Here is a 24,928-nt window from a genome sequence, read left to right as displayed (position 1 = left end):
TCCCTGAGGTACCCTGTGCACCTCATGCTCCAGCCGCACAGGCTCACCTCGCTCTTCCTAGGATTGGCCTTGGATGTAGTCTTTGCTCCGACTGTGAGTGATTTCTCTGCCCCCTCACCACTGCCCGAGAAGGAATTCCTCCTTGTCTTTCTGGCCCAGGCCAGGGGCACCCTGTGGTGGAGCTGTCCTTGCTTCCTCAGCTCTAGTACAGGGTCTGGCACACAGTTGGTGTTTGCTACATGATGGCAGGAGGGAAAGAACAATGAATTATGTTCTATTCTTGGCTCTGTTGGAGTCTGTGCTGGTTACCTGGGCAAGTCACTTTGCCTCTTGGGACCTTAGTCTCCCATCCATTTGATGGGGAGTTAGATGAGATGTTTTGCATTAAGCTTCTAAGAGCCTTAGGTTTTATGCAGAGGGATTCTGGCCATGTAAGCTTCCCATCCCATCCTTAAATGCACCCTGATAATATCAAAATTAAATCATATAACAAAAATAGCAGTAATCTATTGGGAGCTCACTCTGATCTAGACACAGGGCTAGACCCTCTTCTGTCTACATTCCCTGAGCCTCTGAGGGGCTATAAACAACCCCATTCAGAGATAAGGGAGTTGAAGCCAGAGAGGGGAGGTGACTTGCCCGAGGTCACACAACTGAGTGGCTGAACTCGCGGCAAGAAGCCCACCCCCAATGGCCAGGGGACTCCGGGTCTCAGGCTTGGACCTCCTGAGCTCGGCCACTGCCCTTCAACGCAACCTATAAGGACAGGCCCTTTTCAGGAGGCTCAGGCTCAGGGGCTCGGGCTGCACTGTGGGCTGGGAACCCCGCAGGCACGTGGAAGGGAAGAGGGGACACTGGAGGGCAGCCACCCAGGCATGCGGCTGCTCCAGCCCAGCATCCCTGCCAGGCAGAGGAAAACAGATGCCCGGCCTCCCAAATCATGCTGGACTCCATCCCCTCCTCTGGTGGGGACACTGGCCAAAGTCCACGCTGCCATCTGGGCCTGGCCTAAGCCAGGCAGAACATCTGCTCCGTTCCAGTTTCCTGAGGAATTGTCCTGACAATGCCCCTGTCAGAACCAACTGGAGGGCAGCAGAGCCGGTCCCCACCACAGCATCCTGCCTTTGTCTAAGGAAGGGGCAGGGACTCTCTGCAGGACACATGGACAAGCCAGGCCTTGGGCTCCTGCCTCATTCTCCTCTAACAACCTGTGTGGCCTTGGGCGGGGGTTTACCCGAGCCTCAGTTTCCTCCTCTGTGGGATGGGATCAGAATGCCTGCTCTACCCAGGTGGAGGCAATTAGATGGCAATTGGGGGGCTCGCCATGGTGCCTGGGGGAGGTTCCTAGCCAAGGGGTAAAGAGAAGAATGTATCTGGGTGGAACTGCTGAACCTGATGCCTGCAACCCTCAGAGTGGCCCACTCCTGTCCGTGCTCCCGGCATGTCCTCATGCGGACTTGGGGAGGAGGGAGAGATGGGATAGGGAGGGCAGTGGCCTCCTCCTTACCCTCACTGGGTCAATTAATCCTCGTGGCCACGGAGAGCTAGGGCTCTTATCATCCTTCGTTGTGTTTCAGAGAAGCTGAGCTACCTGCCCGAGGTCACACAACCAGTGAGGGCTGAGCTGGGAGGGGAACCCAGAGACCAAGTTTAACTACTAGGAGCCTCTGCCTCTGAAGCCACCAGGTCCTCCTGCGAAAAGGCTGGAGGCTGCGACCTCACACAGACCTGGGGGCCCGCCTCTTCCTGACCTGCCGAGTGGCCTTGGGTGGTGACCTCACCCTTCTGAGCCTCAGTTTCCTCACCTGTAAACTGGAGCTGCCCCAAGCACTAAACGAGAGGCTGTTTTGAACTGCTCAGCCTGTCCTTGGCAGGGGCCAGTATCATCCTAATGATAACTTAATACGTCCCATCCTGTCGCCTCTCTTGTATAGCTGGAGCTATCAAGGCCTGGAGGGGCAGAGGGGACTCCTGGGATTCTGAAGCAAGTCAGAGGCACCGCAGGGTGAGGCTCTAGCTTCACAGTGCTTGCCAGGCACCTCTTCAGGCATGCCCATCGGGGGCCTGTTTCTAGCTGCATTCTGCTACAATCCCCACCCCTGACACAAACTCGCTTACTTGTGTGTGCTCAGGCCCACCCCAGCCCAGAGGTTTGTCCTTCTCCAGAAGCTTCACTTCATGCCTACCTCCCATCAGACATGACCCAGGATGCCGGGCCCATCCTCAGCTGCTAGGGTTCCCTTTGAGCTGGGGTTCAGCTGAGAGACCAAGTCCCCCAAGCCCTGGAAGCCCTGGGCAAATCTGGAGGATCAGTTGGTGGTACCAACTCCCAGGGGAGGCCCTGTAGGGCAGGTGGGCCGGAGCTGTAGGAGTCATCCTGAGAACCACCGCCCCCCTCCCCCGGTTGTCCCCTTACTTCCTGCTGGTCACCCTGTTCTCTCTTCTTCAGACACCTGGGGGCTGAGGTAAAGCATTGCGCTGGGGCTTGGAAGCTGGGCAGGCCTGGGTGGGGAGGTGGAAGGACAATCCCCCAACCCCCCAGTGGTGGTGTTCCCCAGGGGGAGAGGGCACACTGCCCTGATGTCTGAGCTCTGCCTAACCTGGTACAGGGGCTAGGGGAGGCTTCCTGGAAGAGGTGGTAACTAAGCAAGATGCTATATGAAGACTGAGAGTTAGCTAGGCATGGTGCACCTTGCAAAGGGAAGAGCATGGGCAAAGGCCTGGAGGTGAGAAACTACAGGAGATTGTCTGGTAGGAACTGAAAGAAATTTCTCTCACAGGAGCTGGGGTGCTTGACAGGGGCCAGGGAGGCAGGGCTGAACCAGGCTGGGCCTGACAGTCATGTCGAGACTTTGTCCTTTATCCCGAGAGACCCATGGTCACTTCGGGGCTGGGACTGAGCAGTCCTGGACTCTTCAGGAGGGGTGTGTGTCTCCTGTGAGAAAAAAGAATTGTTGGGGGCGCGGAGCTGGGGTCCTGAATACAGAAGACTGCAGGTGGCCAGACAAGAGGCACTGGTGGCCCAGGGCGGCGGCAGTGGGGGCAAAAGAATGGAGAAGTCAGAATGGGGAGACTGAGAGACTTCCCTGGCCGTCCAGTGGTTAAGACTCTGTGCTTCCAGTGCAGGGAGGGTGGGTTCGATCCCTGGTCAGGGAACTAAGATCCCACATGCTGTGCAGTGCAGCTGAAATACAAAGAATGGGGGTACTGAGGCACCAAGGGGACAAAGACCTGTACACACTTCCATAGTGACCCGGGGCGTGGCTGGGGTGGCGACATTGTGGGGGGTGGAGGTTGAGAGGCGGGGAAAGGGCAGGAGGCTGCCCAGCGCAGGCCCACTTGGATCCACCTCGGGGGCTGGGAATCCTTTGTCCCTTCCCCGCCTCTCGGAGCAAAGCTTCTGCCTGAGGGAAGAAAAGTTCATTTCTCGTCCCCTGTGGCACAGCTATGCCATGCACCACCCCCACCCCACACAGGCTGAGGTCTGGCCACAGCCTGGCTTCCCAAGAGCCTGGTGGGCAGCAGAGGCTTCCTTGGAGTCTTCTCCTCTAGATTCCGGCGGCTTCATGTGGGTGGTGTGGAAGGAGGGGGCTTGAGGAACAGGAGGGAACACTGGGCATCACTGCCACCAGATTCCCTCCATCCCCACCTCCCAGCCCCCCACACGTGCACACCAGCCGGCACCTAGGTGCACACACAAGAACCCAAAGCCAGATTTCACAGAACACTCCCACCACAACCCCTATTGCCCAGCACTAAAACCCACTCACACTTCCCCAAGTTCCCTCCTCATCCTTTCTGCTTTCCCTCCAGAGAGCTGCTCCCGAGGCAAAGAGTGGCCCCCCACACAAGAAAGCTACCTTCCCACCCCAAAGGACAGACCAGCATGGTTGCTCTGCAACACAGTAGAGCTACAGCGGACATCAGCATGAACTTCCCAGGCTTCCAGGTTGTGAAACCTGAGGCCAAGTTGAAAGTCTAGTTCATCTTCTTTGCAAGGCTCCCAAATCTCCCTGTGATCCTAGGCCTGCGGCCTGAAGCGGAGGCCCCAGTTCCAGTGCCCACCTGGGGAAACCTGGTACAGCTGGATGCAGCTAACTGGAGCTCTCACCCCACTGGCCTAGAGTGAGGGTGTAAAGGGTCCCACATGGGCCCCACCTGAGGGCTTAGATTATATATCCCAGCCTTTGACCCAAATGCCACCCCCATCCAGAAATTCCAGCCTTGCCACTCTTCCCTCTATTGCCCTGGGACGACTGCCTGGTGCGCACAGGCCCTGAGGGGCTGGCCTGTGAACTGGCTGTGTTTCTGGCTCCCAGGGCTCACCATTCCTGCTGCCCAGGCCTGCCCAGCAGCCTGGCCACAGGCCTAGCTGCTGTGGCCAAGATGGCCACAGTCCGTTTCTGCAGAATCCTGTGGGCAGAGGCAAGGCCCAGGCATATGAAGGTGGTGGGGTGGGCAAGTAGCCTAAGGGTGAGACTCAGCTCCCTGGGGAGGCTCCTCACCTGGCAACCTCTGTCTCTGCCCACCACAGGCTGCTGGGCACTGAGGAGGAGGTGTATGTCTGCCAAGGGAGCTCGCAGCCTCGGGGAGATGGACATGAACAGCCCAGCTGACTGTTTCTAGTGCTGGGCATAGGGCTGGGCCCTCTGCAGCCAGCATTTCAATCCATCCTCAGAGCAGCCTCAAGGGCTGGGGATTTTACAGATGAGGAAACTGAGGCTCAGAGATGGCTGGCATTTGCTCAAGGTCACACAGTGAGTTAGTGTGGAAGCTGCATGCTAGTTCTTCCTACTCTGGAGTGTCTGCACCATGTGGTTGGTGCCTCAGGAGAGGCCCTGGACAGAGGGGGTGGGAGTGGGTTAGAACTGAGGGGAGGGCTCATAGAGGACCTCTTTAGTTAGAGACAGGAATCTGGAAGTCTCCCTAGAGGAGGACCTTTTGCATGGGGCCTTGTTAGACGGCTAAGAGCTTGATCGAATGGCATCTTCAAGAGCAAAGCACAGCATGAGCACACCCAGGATGGAGGGTGCTGGCTGCGCAAGTACCTTGCTCAGGCTTTGCTGGTCCAACTGGCCCAACCACTTCTCTCTCCAGGCACTGCTCACTGCCCCTGCTCACAGCCCGGCCAAGAGTCGTTGGCAAACCCTGGGTGAAGGCTGGGTCAGGAACCTAGGATCCCTCATCCTGGCCCTAGGGTAAAATGATTAAGGGGTCCTGAGCCCCAGACTGCTCTGTCACCTCCTCACAGTCACCTCCTCCAGAAAGCCTGCCCGGATTGTGCCTTCCAGTAGGACAATTTCTAAGATACAACAACAGTGTGGAGGGTAGGTCTGTCTGAGGAGATGAAATTACCCGTGCAATTATGAGAAATCTCTACTTTTCTCTGTAAACTTGTCATTATTTTCCTTATTTGCTCTGGTTTTCATCAGAACAGCCAATGTGTGTCATTACTTCATTACTTTTCTAGGTTTCTGTGAGTCTCCCTCCCCATCTCTCACCACCCGCCACCCCCCAGCCCCAGTCCTCCCACCCAGGCTTTGGTGCCTTGGACGACACTCTCGCCCAGGCTCTAGGTTGCGCCATCCTTGAAACGGGCGTGCTCAAGTCTCCCTGACTCTCCTGGACGGAGCCAGCAGCGAAGGGCAAGGAGAAGACACCGCCCAGCGCCCGGGTCCACGAGGCGGCGCCACTCCAGCCTCCAGGTGACGGCGCGACCCGGGAATACAGCCGGGTCATTTATAGCCGGGCCTGAGTCACGAGGAGAGGCGGACGCCTCCGCCCGCCGTTCGGAAAGGTCTCCCCGGGGCTAGGTAGGCTAGGCTGGACCCGGAACGCGGGAGACGTGCCTGCGGGGGCGTATGCGCCGCAGCCGCTGCTGGGGGGCGAGGCTGCCCCTACCCGCCGTCCCCCGTTTCCCACCGGCCAAGCTGGGCACGGTGAGCTGCCCGCTGCGGAGGGAGACTGAGGCAGGTGAGCGAGCGAGGGAGCTGCTGAGGCCGGCGGCCCTCCCCGCCCTGTGGGTGACAGAGCCCATCCGACTCCGCAGGTGTCAGAGCCTAGTGTAAAACCTGGCAGATCTTAGCAGAGGGCGTGCTGCTGTGTGCGGGTGATGGGGGAGTAGGGGTGATGCTGGAGAGCTGGGGGGTCACCTGGGTCTTTGTGCCAGGGGATAGCTGCTAGTCCGTGACTGCCCCTGACAACACCAATGCCCATCCACACCCCTTTGGTGGGCAGAGGAGTAGAGGAGCCCGAAGAGGGGACTCAAGAGCAGGGGCTGTGCGGTGGTCAGTGCAGGACTGGGGTAGTCCAGGGGCTGCCTGCTCTGTGAGAGCCCGGGGAAAGCCCTGTGCCCTGAACTCCCAGAAAGCACCTTCCCCTTGTCTACCGCAAGTATTTCTCAAGTTTCACCCAAAGATGTTTTGAGGACAGAACTTGTAGACCATTAGCCGGCCTCACCAACTCTTTGGTAGTTAACACCAGCATGGATTGAGCTCTGCCCCTAGTGCCCCACAATCTTGATCTCTTCCATCCTCTCAACCACCCACCAGGCCAATATTACTGTTCTCTTCTCCATTCCACAGATGAGGAAGGTGAGGCACAGTTACGACACAGGTCCAGGGTGGAGCCAGGATGTAAACTTGGCCTGTTCAGGCCCCTGACCTGGCACTTCCCTACCATTTGGTACTACCCCCAAGGCCACTTCCCTTACATGTTGCTTACCCAGTGCCTGAGGCTGAAATCCCTGCCCATGGTCATCTTGGTGACCTGAGACATGGCCACAGGTTGGACCATGTTCCAAGTGCCCTTCTCACCTGCATGCGCTACCCCCAACAGGACCCATCCAGGCTCTGCCATCCCCAGCAGTTGCCCAGGAGCACCATCCCTGCTGGCCTAGGCCTTCTGCTCCAGAAACATGAGCCCACTCTCCCTTGGTCAGGCCAGTGCTCTGGATGTGATGGGGATGGTGATGGCAGCCAAAGCTTCAGGGACAGGGATGGTGATACAGAGAAGCAGAAACAGAGAGGCAGCATAGGAAGAGAGGCCGGAACAAGGACCAACTCTTGGCAGGGATCAAGTGGGGGACCCCATCCTGCCCCCTCAGGTGGGTGGGCCCCAGAGATGGAGGGAGGTCCAGGCCTTTTCCAGGTTGCTTGGCTGAGTCCTGGCCTTCCTGTGGAGGGGTGTGAGGGCCCCCAGGGTTAATGGCCTCTGGGTGGGATGGAAGCTGCAGGGGTCAGGCTGGCGATCCTCTGGACTAACCCTCCAGGGAGCCTGCAGGGGGACAGCCCTGGGTGGATGCTCGGGGTAGGAGTCTGGAGACTGCTCAGTGCTAACTCTGCTGGGCCTGTTTCCTTGGCTGCAAACCTGGATAGGGGAAAAGGGAAAGCACCACTTCCGGGTGGCTGCTGTGGACCCAGCCCTGCATGGGGATTTATGCCCCATATCGTGAGAGGCTAACAAGGGCTCTTCCGAGGCCGACAGCCTGTGACTTGGCAAAGTGACCTTACCTGTGCCCCTGGCCAGTGTGAGCTTAGCCTCACCAGGTGCCCACCCTGGCTGAAACTGCACACACATCATCTCACCCAACACGTAACCACCAACATGGTTTGTCATCAGCCCATTTCACAGGTGAGAATTCAGGATCAGAGAGGTGTGGTCACCCGCCCAGGGTCATACAGTTAGCATGTGACACAGCCAAGACTTGCTCCCAAGCCTCAGCAGGCCCTTCTAAGGTCAGTACCAGTCGGGTTGTGGAGGCACAGAAGCAAGCTCACCTGGACTGTGCCCTGGCCCACCCAGTGTGGCACCAAAGGGCAACTCCGACATGCAGAGTGGCTCCATCCGAGCTTGGCCTGGATTCCCTGGACCCCACACAAGCCTGTTCTCCCTGGGTCCCCTGGTCCCAGGACCTGTCTCTAGAGGGAAGCCCACCTGCATCCTTTCTCTGCATTGGCCACAGTGTGGCCTGCACAGCCTCAGCCCCTTGCCCTTCTCTGGGGACATCTCGCCTCCCCTTGGAATCTCCATAGGAGAAAGATTGGCTGAAGCTAGTGTGTGCCCACAGCTCCTGAGTTCATGAGTCTGCATAATCCTGAGGGCCAGGAAAGTGCTTCCTGGTGTCTAATTTAAATCCTTCTTGTTCCTGCAATACCAGTCCTGCTCTAAAGTAGTGGTTCTCACTCTCACAAGGGGTGGTTTTGCCCCCTAGGGGGCATTTGACTGTGTCTGGAGACATTTTTTTAAAAATTTATTTTACTGAAGGATAGTTGATTTACAATGTTGTGTTAATTTTGACTGTACAGCAAAGTGATTCAGTTATACATATATTTTTATATTTATATATATACATTCTTTTCTTTTTTTTTGAGGTACGTGGGCCTCTCACTGTTGTGGCCTCTCCCGTTGCAGAGCACAGGCTCCGGACGCACAGGCTCAGTGGCCATGGCTCATGGGCCCAGCCGCTCTGCGGCATGTGGGATCCTCCCAGACCGGGGCATGAACCCGCGTCGCCCGCATCGGCAGGCGGACTCTCAACCACTGCACCACCAGGGAAGCCCTATACATTCTTTATCATATTCTTTTCCATTATGGTTTTTCACAGGATATTGAATATGGTTTCCTGTGCTATACAGTAGGACCTTGTTGTTTATCCATCCTATATATAATAGTTTGTACCTGCTAATCCCAAACTCCCAATCCATTCCTCCCCCACCTCCCTCCCCCTCGGCAACCACAAATCTGTTCTCTATGTCTGTGTTTCTCTTTTGTAGATAGGTTCATTTGTGCCATATTTTAGATTCCACATATAAGTGATATCTTATGGTACTTGTCTTTCTCTTTCTGACTTAATATGATCATCTCTACGTCCATCCATGTTGCTGCAAATGGCATTATTTCATTCTTTTTTATGGCTGAGTAATATTCCATTGTATATATGTACCACATCTTCTTTATGCATTCATCTGTCGATGGACATTTAGGTTGTTTCCATGTCTTGGCTATTGTGAATAGTGCTGCTATGAACATAGGGGTGCTTGTATCTTTTCGATTTATAGTTTTGTCTGGGTATATGCCCAGGAATGGGATTGCTGCCTCATATAGCAACTCTATTTTTAGTTTTTTTGAGGAACCTCCATACTGTTTTCCATAGTGGCTGCACCAATTTACATTTCCACCAACCGTGTAGGAGGGTTCCCTTTTTGGAGACATTTTTATCTGTCACGACTTAAGGGAGGGGAGCTACTGGCATCCAGTGGGTGGAGGCGAGGGATGCTGCTAAACATCCTCCAATGCACAGAACAGCCCCCACAACAAAGGATCATCTGACCCAAGGGTCAGTAGTGCTGAGACTGAGAACCCCTGGACTTTGGAGCCAGGTGGACCTTGGTTTGAATCCCACCTCTGCCATTTACTAGCTGTGAATCCTTGGGCAAGTGGCTTCATCTCTCCTTGAGACTCAGTTTGCTCATCACCAAAAGTGGCCCTAATAGTGGCCTTCACCTTAAAGTGCCTTGAGGACTGATCAGATTGCACACATCCAGTACCCAGCACAGGACCTGGCACCGGGGAAGCTCCATCAGTGATAGAGATTATTCTTCTTTTCCATTTTCCAAGGTGAACCTCGGGGTGTGGGAGCAAAGGTCTGGTGGCTGGCCCTGGAGCTCCCCAAGAGGCAGCCCTCCATTGCCCTCCCTCCAGTGATCCCTGGCACAGGCTGAGCCTATTGTTGATGTTGAGGGAGAGGCTAGGTTGGCCTCTGTGGACCTGGAGGGAGGAGCCAGGAGGGAAACTTGATCCCAGGTGAGCAAAAGTCACCTAAAGCTCACCTTGCTCCCCTTTCCTCCAGCCCAACCCCACGGAAGCCATGGGGTGGGGGTAGTGTGATTTGTGAGGACACAAATCACACTAATGAATGGAGTCCCTTAGCTCAGGGAAGTGCCATGGATTCACAGCTGGGCATCGCAGAGGAGTGGCATTTGAATGGACACAACAAAGAGAGGTAGAGATTTGGGGATGGGTGGGAAATGGCATTCAGTCCCAGGGAACAGTGTGTACAAAAGACTAGTTGTGAGGAGTAGGGCATAAGCCCTATTTCCCAAATGATAGTCCAGTGTGACCTGAAGGTTCAGTTTGGTGGATAGAGCCTCCCCCAGTGGGGTAGGGGACAGGCACCAGTGCTGGGAACCTAGACAATAACCAGTTTTCAAACTAGGTCCTCCTTCTGGAATGTAGAGTAGCAGCCGCCCGCCCCCCCACCCCAGCCTCCCATTTGTGGGACGAATCATTGTAGTTTTTCTCTTTCCAGTCCAGACCACCCCCGCCACCCCCACCGACACACACTTAAAACAGTTTCAGGATTCACATCTCTGCCAGGCTCTCCATCCCTGGAGGTCTCATTGGACACCCCTTCCTCCCACCCCCACAGCCCTGTAACCCACTTGGTGTGGCCCCTTCTTCCCACCCATCTTCCCCAACCTAGGGTCCTCCCACCTGAACAACATGGCAGCACCTCTGCCCCTGTCCAGCCCGTCTCTTTGCCTGCAGCCACTCTGTCCATGCATTTCCCCCACAAGCCCACTCCACTCTAACAGCTGCAGCCACCTGCTCTTTGAGAAGACTAATGTCCTGGCCATGGCCTGTGTTAGCTGTGGGCCCCTTGATCAGGTCAGGCTTCCTCAGGGATTGCCTCCCATTTTCATCCCTTAGGTCTCAGCTGGGAAGAGCTGTGCAGGCTGTCCTCTAGGTGGTCCCCCAGGAGGTAGGCCTGGAACTGGAACCCTCTTCTTTTCCTCTGAAAAGTGACGTTTCTTTGGAGTATGGAGTCATTGGTTTGGTTTTCTGATCTTTGGGGGCAAGGGAATGGATTCCCTGCGCCTTACTCTTTCCCCAGACTTGAGGCCCAGAGGATACCCAGTGAATGAAATGAATGAATGAGTTATGTCAGACAACCAAGTTCTAAGTCTGGAAAGGAAGATCAGGAGCCTCCCAGAGGCGATGGGGAACTCTGAAAAGCAGGGGCAGGAGGGAGGAATACTGGTGGATCGGGGTAGGGACTGCTCCCAGAATCACTTGACCAGCAGTGGTGGACCATCTAGAGCCTCCCGCCCTGGAGTCTTCCCACTCGTCTCCGGGGGCAGGGCCGGGACTAGCCGGCCTGGCGGCGGGCACGGAGCCCGGCCGCGTCCGCACTCCAGCCAACAGGAAGAGAAAGAGCGAGGGCCCGGCGAGGCGGGCCAGCTGGCGGGGCGGGAGTCCCGGGCGCGGGCGCTGGGAGCTGGGGAACCCCCTCCGGCGCCTCTCCGGCTCGCTGTGCGGGGCGTGGGGCGGGGAGATCGCCCCCCACCCCAACCCCCCGGCCTCAGCGTCCTCCGTAAAATGAGGCCCCTTCTGAGGGCTGGTAGTGCCCTAATGGCGGGCGGGGGCGAGGGGTGCCGGGGCGGGCGGAGAGGCCCAGACACTGAGTGGCGGGCCAGGGAAAGCCTAGCCGCTAGACCCCCGGGGGCCGCGGGTGGAGGCGGGCCCTCGTGGGGGCGGGCCCAGGGCGGGGCCGCGGCCGGGGCCGGCACCTGGGTGAGGTCGCTCCGCGCCGCCTCGCCCCCTCGCACTTCCGTGTGCCGCTGCGCGGGAGTTAGAGGCTGCGGACCCGGGATCACTTGAGCGACCCCCGGCGTTCGCCCGCCGCGCCGAGGCCCGGGTGGTACCTCACCGGCCACCAGGCCCGTCCGGGTCGGGTGCGCACCGAACCCCCATCCGCGCGCGCGCCCGGGAGCCGCGCCGAGAGCCAGACTCTAGCCACCGCGACCCCTGGCGCCTGGCCCGAGCCCGGAGGTGAGTGAGGGACGGGCCCGGACGTGGGATCGGGCTGCCCCGAGGGCGAACCGTCCCTCCCTTTCCCTCCCCGCTCCGGTTCCCGTTTCCGAAACTGAGCCGCGGCCGGCGAAAGTCCCGCCGCGCTCCGAGACCCGCCGGTGTCTCCGTGCCCCCGTCCGTCTGTCTGGCCCTCTCTCCAGCGGTAAGGGCTGAGGGGCTCTTGTCCGTCTGCTCCCGGGCCCTCTCTACCCGCGCCTCCGAGGGTCCACCGTCCCTTCCGAATTACTGGGGCCCTCTGTCCGTCCATCCGTCCCCACCCCCTCAGTGTTCCCCCGTCCGCCTCTTCCTAGTACCCATCCGGCTGCCCTTGCGCCCCATCACCCCACCCTCAGTCCACCTCCCGCCACCCCCTAGATCCTGTCCTCCGCGAGGGGCGCCCCCGGCCACGCTCGCCGCCCCCTGCCTGTCCGCCGCCTCATCTTTTCTACCGCGGGGCTGAGGCCAGGCCGCCCGCTGGGCCTCGCCTCCCGCCGCTGGGACCCTGCCCGGCCCAGCCGGCGCGGCGCCTCCTCCTCTCTCGTTGTCTTCTTTCAGTCTCTGTGTGTTTCTCCCCGTCTGTCTCCGGGCTGGGCGTGGCTCCATGCTACACTATCCCCTGCCCTTCCCCTCCCACCCCTACGCCCCCCAGCCCCCTTTTCCAGTGGCCCCTTCCCAGTCCAGATGCCACCCCTTTGGGGGCCCAGCCGGGAGAGGGGAGGAGGCGGAGGAGGGAAAGGGTGAAGAGGCAGGAGGTGGGCACCGTCAGAACTGCCGCACTTCCCCAACTCCTCCATTCGTCCTTGTCGGGGAGGGGAGAGCCCCACTGAGAACCCCACCAGAACCGGGTCAGAAGGATTTGGTGTGAGTGAAGCGACGTTCCTTTCTCCTCTGGCCCGTACCCTATGTGCGTGGACCCTGTCTTCTGCTGAGTTGTCCGTATCTGTCATGTAGGTATGTTGTGTATCTGTGTCTCCTTGTGTGTTCTTTGTCACCGGGTCTGGGGCTTGACCCTCTGTGTCCTTTTAAACATGTGTGACTTGCCTGTGTGTATGTGTATATACCTCTTTGAGTGCCCTGAGGCTCTGTGTGCCCTCCGCAGCTATGTGTGTACTATGTTCTTTGTCACCAGACTCCCCTCTGTGTGTTGGGATGTGTGTCCCCATGTGCCTGGAGGGTCTTGTTTGTACACTGGGTAGGTTTTGGTGGTCATGAGTACATACAGCCCGCAGTGTTAGTGTCAGTCCACGAGGCTCATGTGTGAGTGTGTCTGTATAAGTGTGTGTATGTGTGTGCACTTACATGTTCTTATTCTCTGCCACTGAGCCGCTGTGACCAGGCTGTGACCAGACTGACCTAGTCGCTGAGGGAGGGGACTGGTCCCTTGGGTTTCCTCGTTCCTGCCGTGGACTGAGCTGGGACGTGGTGGGCAGGCCGATAGAAGGCAGTTGTGCGGGTGTGTGTGATGTGGAGGTGTTTGGACAGCTGTACCTGGCTATAGGGTGGTATGAGGGCTCTGGCGTGTGACAGGAGTTTGGCTGGGGCTGAGGCTGAGCGTATGACTGGTGGGAGACTCACAGTCTGACTGTATGAAACTGTGAGGATGTGTGCTTGGGGAGTCATTGTGATTGTGGGGAAACGAGAGTGCTTGGGCGTGGGTGTCAGTAGCAGGAGGGGATGCCACGAGGTGTGTGTTGCCTGTGCCCTGGGGTGGCAGTGCTGGGAGGGAAGGTGAGAGCCCTGGTGTGTGTGTGTATATGTGTATGCATGTGGCAGGCTGTGAGAGTGTGGATGTGCACATGATACACGCAGGCCCAGCCCTGGCTCCTGGGGAGACGGGGAAAGCCTCCATCTCTCACCTTCCTCCACTCTCCCAAGTTCACAGACACCTGAGCTCACAGTGTTGTGACTAAGACCGAGAGCTCTGGACCCAGGAAAGATTTGGGCTCAAATACACACTGTGCCTTTTAAGAGCAAGAGCTGGGAACTAGGCCTCTCTGAGGCAGTTTCCTTATTTGCAGGGTGGAGAAAGTTGTGAGGACCAGAAGTCCTGTGTCAGAGGTACTTTAGCACAGCCTTGGTCCATAGTGAAAGCTCAGCACATGCTAAGTCTTGTTTGGTGACCACTCACCTCCCCGCAAACTGTATGGTCCCCATTCTCCTGGGAGCTGGAGCTAATAAAAGCCCAGATAGTCCCAACCCAGTTTCCTGCCCGTGATGTATCTTTTGCCCCCTCCCATCCACTTGACCAGACTGCTTGTGGAGGGAAGATGGCTGACAGAGACCCCACCTGCATCCAGCCCTGTTGAGCCCACATGATACCCCCTACCAGTCTCAGCAGCAGTGATGGGGAGAGAGTGGTGGGGGTGATTCGAAGCTGTGACCGCAGGCCACTGACACCGTTTAGCTAGCACAGCTAATTGGAGTTTAAAATTAGAAATAACTTAAAGCACAGACAAAAAGATAAAGCTCGAGGATGCCTCAGCCCCGAGGGAGTGATGATGGGGGTCTTCAGCTGGAGGAGCGGCTCACATCTGGGGAGGAGAAACTTTTGTGGAGGCCTGGCCTGCAGAGAAAGTGCTCAGGCCTTTCAGCCAGGAGACCCAGGGCACCTTGTTGCCTTTGTTGTTCCTTCCTTCTAGGATCTCTCTGGGCTTCCATTTTTTCAGCTGTATAATGGGCACAACAGTAATGTGAGAATCACCTGAACTAGAAGGTGCAAAACAAAGAATAAAAAAGTGTCACTATTCATTTGGCACTCCCAGTGTGAGCTCAGCACAGCAGCTGGCACACCACATCACTGGAGCCTCAGTACCGTCTGGGGAGATGTAGTCTCCCCACTTTAAAGATGAGACAAACTGAGGCTCAGAGGAATTGCCCCAGGCCACAAAGCGGTGGTACCTGATTGCACCCTAGGTCTCCAAGCCCACAGGGCAGACTCTTGAAGACAGGAGGATTAGTAACAGCTTTCTTGTTGTATCTGTAGTCTGGGAATGCTCCAAGGGCTGAGACATAGTGTTCTGACTCCAAGCATGGAGTGGACACATAGCCAGTGCCCTGGAAAAGTCAAGCCCAATACCTCATTTCATAGAAGAGAAAGCCACGTCCACAGAGACCAAGGTCTCAGAACCAGACGAGGCTGAGCTGGGCCTCTGTCAGCCACGCTGGGGCTGACCGATGGGAAGAGCCTGTTTGGTGGCGCCTCCCAGCTCATCTGTTTTCTCTTGTTCCTGCAGGTCTGCCAGGAACTGGCCCAGGTGAGGGCGGTGGGCCTACTTCTGGTGGTGGTTGTGTGGCAGTGGTGGCAGCGGGAGCCAGGACTACGGACAAAGGGGAGCCGGGAGCCCCAGGTAAGATGGGGTCCTCTTAGGCAGATGCACAGTGTACAGGGATGACCACCCTCTTTGGGCTCCTCCCCTTCTGCCCTGGGACTGGAGTGGGGGAACATACAACATGCCCATGGTCTGGGTATGGGGCTGGGCACCCAGAGCAGGTAGCAATTGGCCCTGCCCCTGAGAGCTCCCTGCCTAGAACTGGCTTCGGGCCCAGGGAAGGCTTTGGCCTTGGAGCTCAGAGGCCTGGGGCCCACCAGTGGTTTGGTGCCGAGAGGAGGTGGTGTCTGAGCCAGGGTGAGAGTAGATGTATCAGCTTTTCCTTGGCCCCTTTCTCTGCCTCAGGCTGTCCTTGTCATCACGAAGGGAAACTGAGGTTTGCCCTGGGCCCTGTAGGGGTTGGACACTGAGCTGAAATGGAACGAGGTCTCCCAGCTCCTGGCACAGCTCTCTTCCACACCCCAGTTCCCTCATTTCCACAGCCTCTCTGGGGCCAGAGGAGAGGCTCTAAATCCCCATCGCCAGCCCCCAGATTCAGGGTGAGCTGGGAGTCTCTAAGGAATACTGGGAAAGGCTGCTCTCTCTCAGGCCCCTTATAAAGCTAAAACTTCCCTCCTTTGGCGCCAGACTTGCCTCCTTCAGCCCGCATTACAGGGGCAAGTGTGAGTTACCCACTGAGTGTCTGAAGTCCAGTGAACAGGATTCTGGGGGGCACTGGAGGGTGCTCAGGGTGGCCAAGGTGTTCTTCCCCCAGGAGTCCTCCCAGATGAACCCCTCACTCCCACCCCTACTGGCTGCCAGGCACCTACAGGTCTCAGGGGTGAATAGATGGTGGGGGCCGGGCTCCCCCTTGAGGGGAGGGCAAGAGGTCAGGGCCCTCACTTCCTGGAGGGGCTGAACAAGGGCAGGGTCTGCGCTGGGTCTTCTGTTTATTCAGCCTCCCTGCAAACCTGGTGAGGAGGAGGTGATGTGTCCTTGGCTGGCTGGGGGACTCTGCTGTGTGAGATCAGGGGGCCATTCCCGCCCACCACTGAGCCTCATTCCCTAAGTTCAATTAATTAGCCTTAAAGCCAGCCCACTTTCTACTCTCAAACTTCACCTACCTCGCTGGCATAGACATACAAACACACACAGGGAGACAAGCCGAGCCGCATTCGGCACCCATACCCGCAGACGCATGAGTGCCTGCACACGTAGCACACATGCGCACACACGTACACACGTGTTCACATGGACTCACCCGCAGGCACGCTCAAACACGCACACAGAGGCTCACCCAGTCATCCGTGCACTCAGACGCCTGCCCACACATACCACACTGTGCCCATTCTGGGTCAGGAAGGGGGGGCGGTCCTTGGTCAGGGTCACAGCTCAGCTTGCATCTGGCACTGAGGGTGAGGTTTGAGGTGTGGCTGTGTGACCACAGGCACTCCAGGGGACAGGGCCACAGTGGGAGGTGAGCTCTTCCCAGGCATTCACCAGCTATCCTGCCTGCCTGGGCTAGGCCCCCAGGCTGACCAGGGCTTGGCACTGGGGGGAGGGGGCATAAAGGTAGGGGAGGGGCCACGTCAGCTGTGCTGGCGCCATTTGTGGCTGCTGCCACAGAGGAGGAAGTGGGCCGCCTGTGGTCACGGGGCCGAGGTGCTCACAGGCGGATGGGGGATCCTGTCAGCTCCTCTGTTCCCTGCAGTGTCCATGTCTGGTACCCGTGGAGTTGCTGGGCCCTGGGGACTGGGAGGCAGGCAGGGGACTTCTCCTGGGGCAGTCTGTGCACTTTCCAAGGCCTGGGCCCAAGGAGAGACCGTCCGAGGTGTTTCCGGAGGCTCACTTCCTCTGGGCTGCCCAGGAAGTGGTTTTAGAGTGGGACTGACCAGCTCTCCATCTGTGGCTTGCTCCACCCCAGTCTTGCCTCCGAGAGGAGCAGTGTCTGGCCAGTGGAATAGGTCAACCGGCCAGGCTTTCCAGGCCTGGACAGAAACTCAAGGAGTGGGCTGGGGGTGCAGAGGCCACGGGGTCCCCTGCAGCCTCCATGACCCCAGCTCCTCTTTTCCTCCAAGCTGTAAGCTGAGGCTCAGAGCATTAGCTCAGGCAGGGATGGCCCCTTGTGTGTGAGTGACATCAGCTGGGCTGCATCTCTGGGATTAGGCAGCTCTAAGCAGCTGTATGAACGGACCTGGGCAAGTGGCTTTGACACCATGTGCCTCAGTGTCCCCCTCTGACACCTGAGACCATGACAGCATCCACCTTTACCAGGTTGTGCTGGAAACAACAGATGATGTATGCAAAGTAGCCAGGACCGTGCCTGGCATGCTGTTCGTGTGTAAGAAGTAGAAACTAGCTGTATAAAGCACTCAGCACCCGGTTCATGGTAACTGTTCGAAGAACAGCAGGTGGTACTGATGATGGGATTATTATCATCTGATGGCCTGGGCATGGGCCCAGTGTCACGGGGCCAAGTGGCTGCGGCTGAGAAGCCGGGTCTTGACTCTGCCTCCAGCAGCAATGCTGCAGGGTGGGGACAGTTCTGTTGTTTTCAATAAGTTCTGCGTTCTCAGAGGAGAACTCCAGGGTGGAACAGCTGTGCCCACTCAGCTCTTCTCCCCCTCACTCCCTTTCAAAGGGAGAAAAATAGATCTCCTGACAAACAGATGCAGGGAAGGGAAAGGCAGGCCGCAGCTGCCTGCTGCCCCCTCTGGCCTCCCTAAAGCCTCTCCCCTGCCCTGGCCCCTTGTGGGACATGAGGCTTGGAAAAGCTGAGGCTGGCGGTGAGGGCGTAGCTGGTGAGCCCTCCCGCCAGCCTGCCTGCCCTTCGGACCCTTGGAGTTGGCCTTTGGACTGGGGAAGGGGGCGGACGTGTGGGGCTGATGGAGGCTGGAGGAGTGGGGAGAGCTGGAAATCCCCTTACACACATCCATACATACATCCTTGCCATGCAGCAGCTGGTGGCAGGGACCTGCCTGTCCCAGGGACACACAGAAGGTCAGCCCAGTGAGGGTTGGGCTGAGCTTTGGCTTTTGCTATCCAGGGCCAAGGGGCTGGGGTTCTTGGGTGTTGAATGGTAATGCTGGCGGTGTGGTAGGCGGGGGCCAGGAGCCTGGAGGGCTGGAGATGGGCAGGGGCCTCGGCTAGGAGTGTGAGCGAGGGCATCGAAGGTTTAGGAGCAAGACCTCTGCAGGCGTCAGACAGATCTGGCTTCAAATCCTTGCTTGATATTTCCTGGCTGTGTACTCAAGCCAGGGACTGGACTACTTTGAGCCTCAGTCACCTCACCTGTGAAATGGGCAGATCAGGGAGTGTCCATCTGAGACCTGAATGATGAGAAAGAGCCAGTGTGTGTTTTGGGAGGAGCAGGAAGATGGAACAGCGAGCTCAGAGGCTCGTGAGCAGAAAGGAACGTGGCTGTTTAGGGAACCAGAAGTGGTCACTGGGGTTGGGGCCCAGGAGCAGGGCGGGGTATGGCCAGGAGGCCGGGGAGAGCGGTCTGGGCTCATCAGAAGGGAAATGGGAAACACTGGGGACTTGAGCAGGGGGTGACAAGACTTGCTTTACTGTCTTAAAAGACCTGCCTAGTCACTGGGGCAGAGGGACCATGGGGGCCAGAGGAGAGGATGGAGGGTAGTGATCAGGCTGGTGCAGGCCTGCAGAAGGCGATGGTGTCTGGATAGGGTGGTGATGGAGAAAAGAGAGGACTTCGGGATGGACAGGAGGCAGAAGTGATAGCCTTGCTGTGCTGGGAAGAAGGGGAAGGTGGAAACGACCGCCGGGTGTCTGGCCTGAGTGCTGGCGCTGCTAGGAGACCAGGGGCACTTGCGTGGAGAACACCAGTAGGCCTCATTTGGATGTGTTTGAGCACCTACAGAGCTTGGTGAGGTTGGGGATCCTGGAGTTCAGGAGGGTCTGGGCTGAAAGTGAAACCTGAGAGTCGAGAGGTAGCACGTAAAGCCCGGACTAGGGAGGAGAGGGTTCAGCAGGCCTTTGGTGGGGAAGTTTGAGAGGCCCTGGGTACAGGGCTGGGGTGGCTGTCCCTTGAAGGTCCCTGCCAGGGTGCCCAGGAGGGCAGGCTTGTGGTGGCTGAGCTGCTGTTTTCACAACAGCCCCAGAAGCTTTGGATTATGTCTATGGCTGTGTTGGGTAAACAGGCACAGTGGAGTAGCCAGTCACCAAGGCCTGAGGCTGGAGCAGGTGTCCGCTTGCTGTGGGCTGGGGCTGGGAGGAGGTAGGAGGAGAACTGTGGGGTCGTTCATCAGAGCTGGAGGAAGCTGAGAGGTCTCCATTGTCAACGTAGGGAGACTGAGGTCCTGAGAGAGACAGTAGCTGGCCAGGTGTCTGCCAGTGGACTCAGCTGTCTTTGCCCAGCCTGGTCTCTTTCCAGAGCAACAGACCAGAGCAGGGCACCACAGGGCTGGGTGGCTTGAGAGAGCCCCTTTACCCACTGATCCAAGGAAGTTTGGAGGCCCCTGTGGCTATCAGACAGCTGGGAATGGGCGGTGGGGCAGGTGGGGAGAGGGCCCAGCGTGAGGATGACAGCGCTGATAAGGATGACGGTACAGCTCCTACACTCAGCACCACCTCCTGGGCAGGGCAAGATCATCCCTTTCACAGATGACGCCAGAGGGCCTTGGCCAAGGTCGCAGGGCACCCAGGGTAGACCCCATTGAACTAGACCTGTCCAGCCCACAACCAGCCCCTGCTCTCCAGTTCCTGTGTTCACTGCCCGCCGTGAGATGGCACACCATGGTCCTGCCTCTCTCCAGCTTTCTCCTGATCCCTAAAGTGGGAAGGCATCATCTAGGCCCTACTCACCTTGTGGGCATGGATGGCAAAAGCCTTAGATGGCCATCTCACCGTCTCTCAAACACAAAGGCTGTTGTCAACAATCAGGAAAATCACAGGGACTCTAGAAGGAGGTGCACAGAGAGTGGCTGAGGAGTGGACTGCGGGCCCATCTCTGTGGGGGCTGGTGGAGGAGCCGTGCCCTCTGTCAAGCAGTGCCCTGTCCCGCGGGAGGCCAGACGGGCAGTTCTGGGGCTAGGACCGGAGAGTCCCTCTCCGCCACCCTGGGGTCTGCCCCGTTGGCTTTGTGGCTTTGGGTGAATTACCCGCCCTCTCTTTGTCAGGTTCTGCCCAGTGAGTCTGGAGCTCCGTGGAGGTGCTGTGTGGGGTGCCCGCATGGCTGCTCTACCTGCACAGGTGCACCCGCCCCTCCTCCTGTGCACCAGGCCTGTGACTGCACCTGTGGCCCCCAGCCTCGTCCCCAACCTCCACTGACTTCCCCTCAGGCAGTGGGAGGCCACCCAGCGATGAGCCTGACCGGCCCACTCCTTCCCTTGTACACTTTGGACTTTGCCCCAGGCCAGGAGGGACTTTCTCCACCTCCCTCAGTGGGGAGGCCCAGCCTGCCTGATGTCCTGCTGCCCTTCCCTCCCCTGTCCCCAATTGTTGTGCCCCACGGGCTGCAGGAGAAAAAGCTACATTTGGACTTTCTGGTGGCAGACCGTAGTCAGGCATGTGTGGGTTCTTCCAGGCTTGTGAGTTGATCTCTGCCAGCCTGGAGTGGCGGTGTGCCTGTGTGCTCGCGGCTCCCTGTGTGCACACAGATCTCTCTGTGCTGGTGAATGCGTGAGGGTATGAATGTCCTGTGTGATCTGCGTGGGCTTGGATGTCTGTCAACATGTGAGAGCCGGGGAGCAGGGGTGTCGTTCTCGGTGTGTGCGTTACTGAGTTGTCATAGGATTGTGTATGTGCCTGTGGTTACAGCTGTGTGTGTATGTCCAACTGCAGCCAGGGCTCCCCACGTGTAACTGTGTTTGGTTTGGTGGGTGTGCCCGTGTGGGCACACAGGTGTGGTTATTCTGGGAAAGGCCCTGACATACCCCCTACCCTGGCTCCTCACAGAGCCCCCTTGTCCTCAGTCTTGCCATGAAGGGACTTTTGTTCCCCCCTCAGGGGTACCTGGAGCCCTCCCTCTGGCTGAGCCCGGGCTTCCCCAGTCCTAGGGCCAGCTGAGTGGCTCAGGCCTGTGCCTGCTGTGGACTGTGCCCCACACAGGTCCTACACCCGACACGGGCAGGGGTGAGTGTGAGCCAGTGACAGCCAGGGTCCCAAGACCTGTCCCCGTTACCCTTCCAGACCCTCTGGCCAGATGGGCTCATGGCACCGTGAGCATCTCTCAGATTGAAGCCCTTCCTAAGGCAAACCACCCCGCCCCCGCCCCGGCTGACAGGCCCCTCCGGCCCCCATTCTACCCCAGGCCTTCTCACTGCCTGAGCAGCAGTCATCTTCTCTGTAATTACACACTTATGTGGCTGTCCCCGGTGGGGCTGTGAGTTCCATGGGCCTGGTGTGTCTTGTCACTGTGACGCCCGCTGGCTGGGGGTCACCTGGGACCAGGCTAGGCCTTCGAGACCTACAGTCCCCACCCTATCATGTGCAGAATCTTGTCGCCACAGGCATGGGTTTTCCTGAGGGAAAAGCCAGGTGTTTCACTGGTTCTGAGGGAAGGACAGTTGCAAAACGTTCAGTTGTGCTGCCCAGGCCTCACCTCTGATTCCCATCAGTGGGCCGGGTCAGCCGGCAGTGGAGGTTTTGAATGTCCCCAGGCCGGTCAGATGTGTGGCCAGAGCTGACAAGGCTGAGCTACAGGCAGACACCCAGGTCCTCTGCTGAGTGTGATCCCAGACACATGCACAGGGGACCTGCGGGGGCACGTGAGATAGAGGAGCAGCTGGCTTCCTGGCAAGTGGGGAAGGAAGTGCTGGACTTCAGAGCAATCTGTAAGGATATGGAGGAATTCAGGGAGACATTCTGGCTGAGGGAGCAGCCTGTGCAAAAGGTGGAAAGTGAGGCATGTGTTCACAGAGTAGCCAGGGGTGAGATTTGAGGTGGCGGGGAGGCCAGGGCCAGGCTGAGGTTGGGGCCTTCTCCAAGGGCAGTGGGAGTCCAGGAGGTTCTGAGCTGTGAGAAGAATGGATTGGGGAAAGACCGGGAGTGGTGACAGGTAGTAGGGGAGGTCACTGGGCAAGGGGAGGAGAGTCCACGGCAGTGGGTGGTCTGTGTGGGGCGAGGGAGGGGCTGAGAAGGAGTCTGGCTGGGGGATAAGGTGCTAGTCCTGGGGGAGAGCAGGGGTGGGGAGCATCCCCTGCTGTGGGACTTGGCCATGACCTGAGACCATGGCTGGTCCCTCTCCCAGGACATGGGGGCTAGGGCACAGGCCCTGGGGGAAGGGCCTTGGAGGGGTCTTGCTAGCCCTTCCCCTCCCCCACCTCCTGTTCTTGCTGAGCCCATTTCCTGGGTTGTGAAACCCCTGTGGCCTCCTTAACTTGCTTCTGTCTGGGAAGGCCATCTGGGGAAGCCAGTCTCCCAGCTGAGCTGCTACCCGCCTGCCTGCCCTGCCCGGCAGCTTCTGCCACGCCCAGCCCCCTTGCCCTGTTGCAACCCTGCCAGGGCCAGCCCTGCTCCCTCCTACAATCACACTGCCTCTCACTCTCCTTCCCTCCCACTGCCTGGGCCTCCTGTGTCCTCCTTCTTCCGTTCATCCCTCAAGACTGATGTGGGCCGGACCTTGAGCTCCCCCCAGGCAGGGTCTGTGTCCCTAGAGGGCCTAGGCCGACACTGCCCCACTTTGCTTTGCCGCCACCACCAGCCTTGACCGGCAGCGGGTGGTGGCCTTCCGTGGGCAGGTGGCAGGGGCTGCCCCAGGCTGGGCGGGTGTGTGTGGGGAGGGTTGCATGGGAGGGGTGTATCCCCCTCTCTTCAGGGGTCTGTTCAAGGGAGCCAGACCCTAGACCCACTAGGGGCCTCAGCTCGTCCTACTCACCCCTGCTTTGCTTGACCTCAGCCTGCCTCCTCTTGTTCCCTGGGCAGACTTTGTGAGGGAGCCCCCCTCTACATTCTCACACTCTCCCCAAGAGCCTGCCCAAGGCCTCTCTTCTCGGGCCCTGCTTTGCTCCTCTGTCCAGCAGGCATCACCCTGTGGCCTGTGAGGCGGAATCAAATGTCAGGGAAGGACTAGGTTGGAGGGGACCCGGCCCTATCTGGGGGCCAGGGGACCCTCATTGCAGGACCCGGTCCTCAGTTCCCCTGCGCTCTGTACAAAGAGGAGCTGGACACGTCAGTTTCTGAAGGCCGATCTATTGGGAGATATTTTTGGCTTGATGGGTTTTATTTTTTACCTCTAAAAAAATTGTTAGGGCTTCCCTGGTGGCACTGTGGTTGAGAGTCGGCCTGCCGATGCAGGGGACACGGGTTCGTGCCCTGGTCCGGGAAGATCCCACATGCTGCGGAGAGGCTGGGCCCGTGAGCCATGGCCGCTGAGCCTGCGCGTCCGGAGCCTGTGCTCCGCAACGGGAGAGGCCGCAACAGTGAGGGGCCCGCGTACCGCAAAAAAAAAAAAAAAAATTGTTAGTCAACAAGTTATATGTGATTGTTGTAGAAAATGCGTTTTTGTTCCTGATAGTGCCCCTCAGGCCTTGCACCCCACCTGCCTCCTTTACTGGAACACACTCACGCACACACACGTGGATGTGTAATGTGCATACTTGTCCTCCACGCCCCGGGAGCTTCAGCTGGCACAGTCACCCTGGTCACCTCGAGGTCGGCCTTGCCCACTGCCCCTGACTGGTTGGGAGAAGGTTTCCGCTGCCCTGGCAGAAGCGGGCCGCCTGTTCTGGTCCGGCCCGGCCCTGCCTTTCCGTACCTCTGGGCTGTTGGTCTAGGGCAGGGTGGGGAACAGGGCCAGCAAGCCCTCATATCCTGGGGATGGGATGCAGCCAGACCTTCCCCAGGTTTTAAGAACTGGAGTCTGTCCCAAACAGCTGGGTCAGGAGAGAAAGTAGCAGTTCAGGGGTCTGTACCACCCTCTTTGTACAGTAGCGGGGGATCCCCAAGGTCAGACCTAGGACCAGCCTGGAGGGGGTTGGGTGGTCAAGCACAGGGGACCTGTCTCCTGGTCCCCTCACCCCTCTTCTTGTTTACTTTGTCCTCATGGGTGTGTTTGTGTGTATTGCTCCCTGCACTTTTATCTATCTCTGCCTCTGCCCCCTCTTGCCCTTCATCTCCTCTTCCTGACATGGCATACCAGAAGAATGTGGGCTGCAACGTCAGGCAGGCCTGGATTCAGATCCTCCTTCTACCACTTACTGGCTCTGTGATCTTGGGCAAGTCACTTAGCCTCTCTGAGCCTGTTTCTTCATCAGTAAAATATCCACCTCTGGGACCTGCACAGGGATAAAGTGAGCTAATGCCATTACAAGGTTGGTCTGGTGTATGTTGGCCTCAGAGAAGGATGATCTTTCTTATAAGTGAGTGTACTGATTCACACCCAGGCCCTTTGACTCCCAAGTCCAGAGCTCTCTGCTTCACAGGGCTGCCCCTGCTGTGGGCTAGAGAAGCAGGAGAGCAGAGACTCGGAGCCCACAGGCAGTTGGGAAAGGCCTGGCTGGCCTCAGCTGGCTCCAAGGAGCTGGTCCCCATGGAGGCCTGTGTGGAGTCCAACCCCTGCCACCTCCGTGGCCCTGCAGAGTGGGGATAAGGTTGAGCCAATGGCCTTCCTTTGGGGCCTGTGGGCCTGAGCCAATTTGCATGGGGGCTATAAATAGTTGGCCCACCTTGCTTTTGTGCTGTCACTTTACCCCCTGGCCTTCCCACCAGTGTTCAGATGCTCTGCAAGGTAGGTGGACAACTCTGGCTCTGCTGTGCAGGGGGGTCCTGGTGTGCAGGGGCCCAAGACCCCTTTCAGGGTCACATGG

At 58.2% G+C, this 24,928-nt stretch overlaps 1 protein-coding gene across 5 annotated transcripts in view; it reads left to right on the top strand.

Annotated features, from left to right (window-relative positions):
- The first annotated feature begins 11,517 nt into the window (after positions 1–11,517).
- Positions 11,518–24,928, top strand: part of PRKCD (protein kinase C delta) — a 33,769-nt gene continuing 20,358 nt past the window's right edge. For 2 of the 5 annotated variants that reach the window (XM_060161591.1, XM_060161590.1), the window contains exons 1-2: positions 11,537–11,832; positions 15,087–15,200. The gene's annotated coding sequence lies outside the window, so the exon portion shown is untranslated. Of the gene's footprint in view, positions 11,833–11,997; positions 12,017–15,086; positions 15,201–24,928 lie in introns of those variants that run through there. The other 3 variants (XM_060161594.1, XM_060161593.1, XM_060161589.1) reach the window with 3 other exon arrangements.

This window comes from Lagenorhynchus albirostris, chromosome 10 (genome assembly GCF_949774975.1).
Source record: "Lagenorhynchus albirostris chromosome 10, mLagAlb1.1, whole genome shotgun sequence".
Taxonomy (NCBI): Eukaryota; Metazoa; Chordata; class Mammalia; order Artiodactyla; family Delphinidae; genus Lagenorhynchus; species Lagenorhynchus albirostris.
The sequence above is the reverse complement of the archived record's forward strand: the minus strand, read 5'-3'. Positions and strand labels throughout refer to the sequence as shown.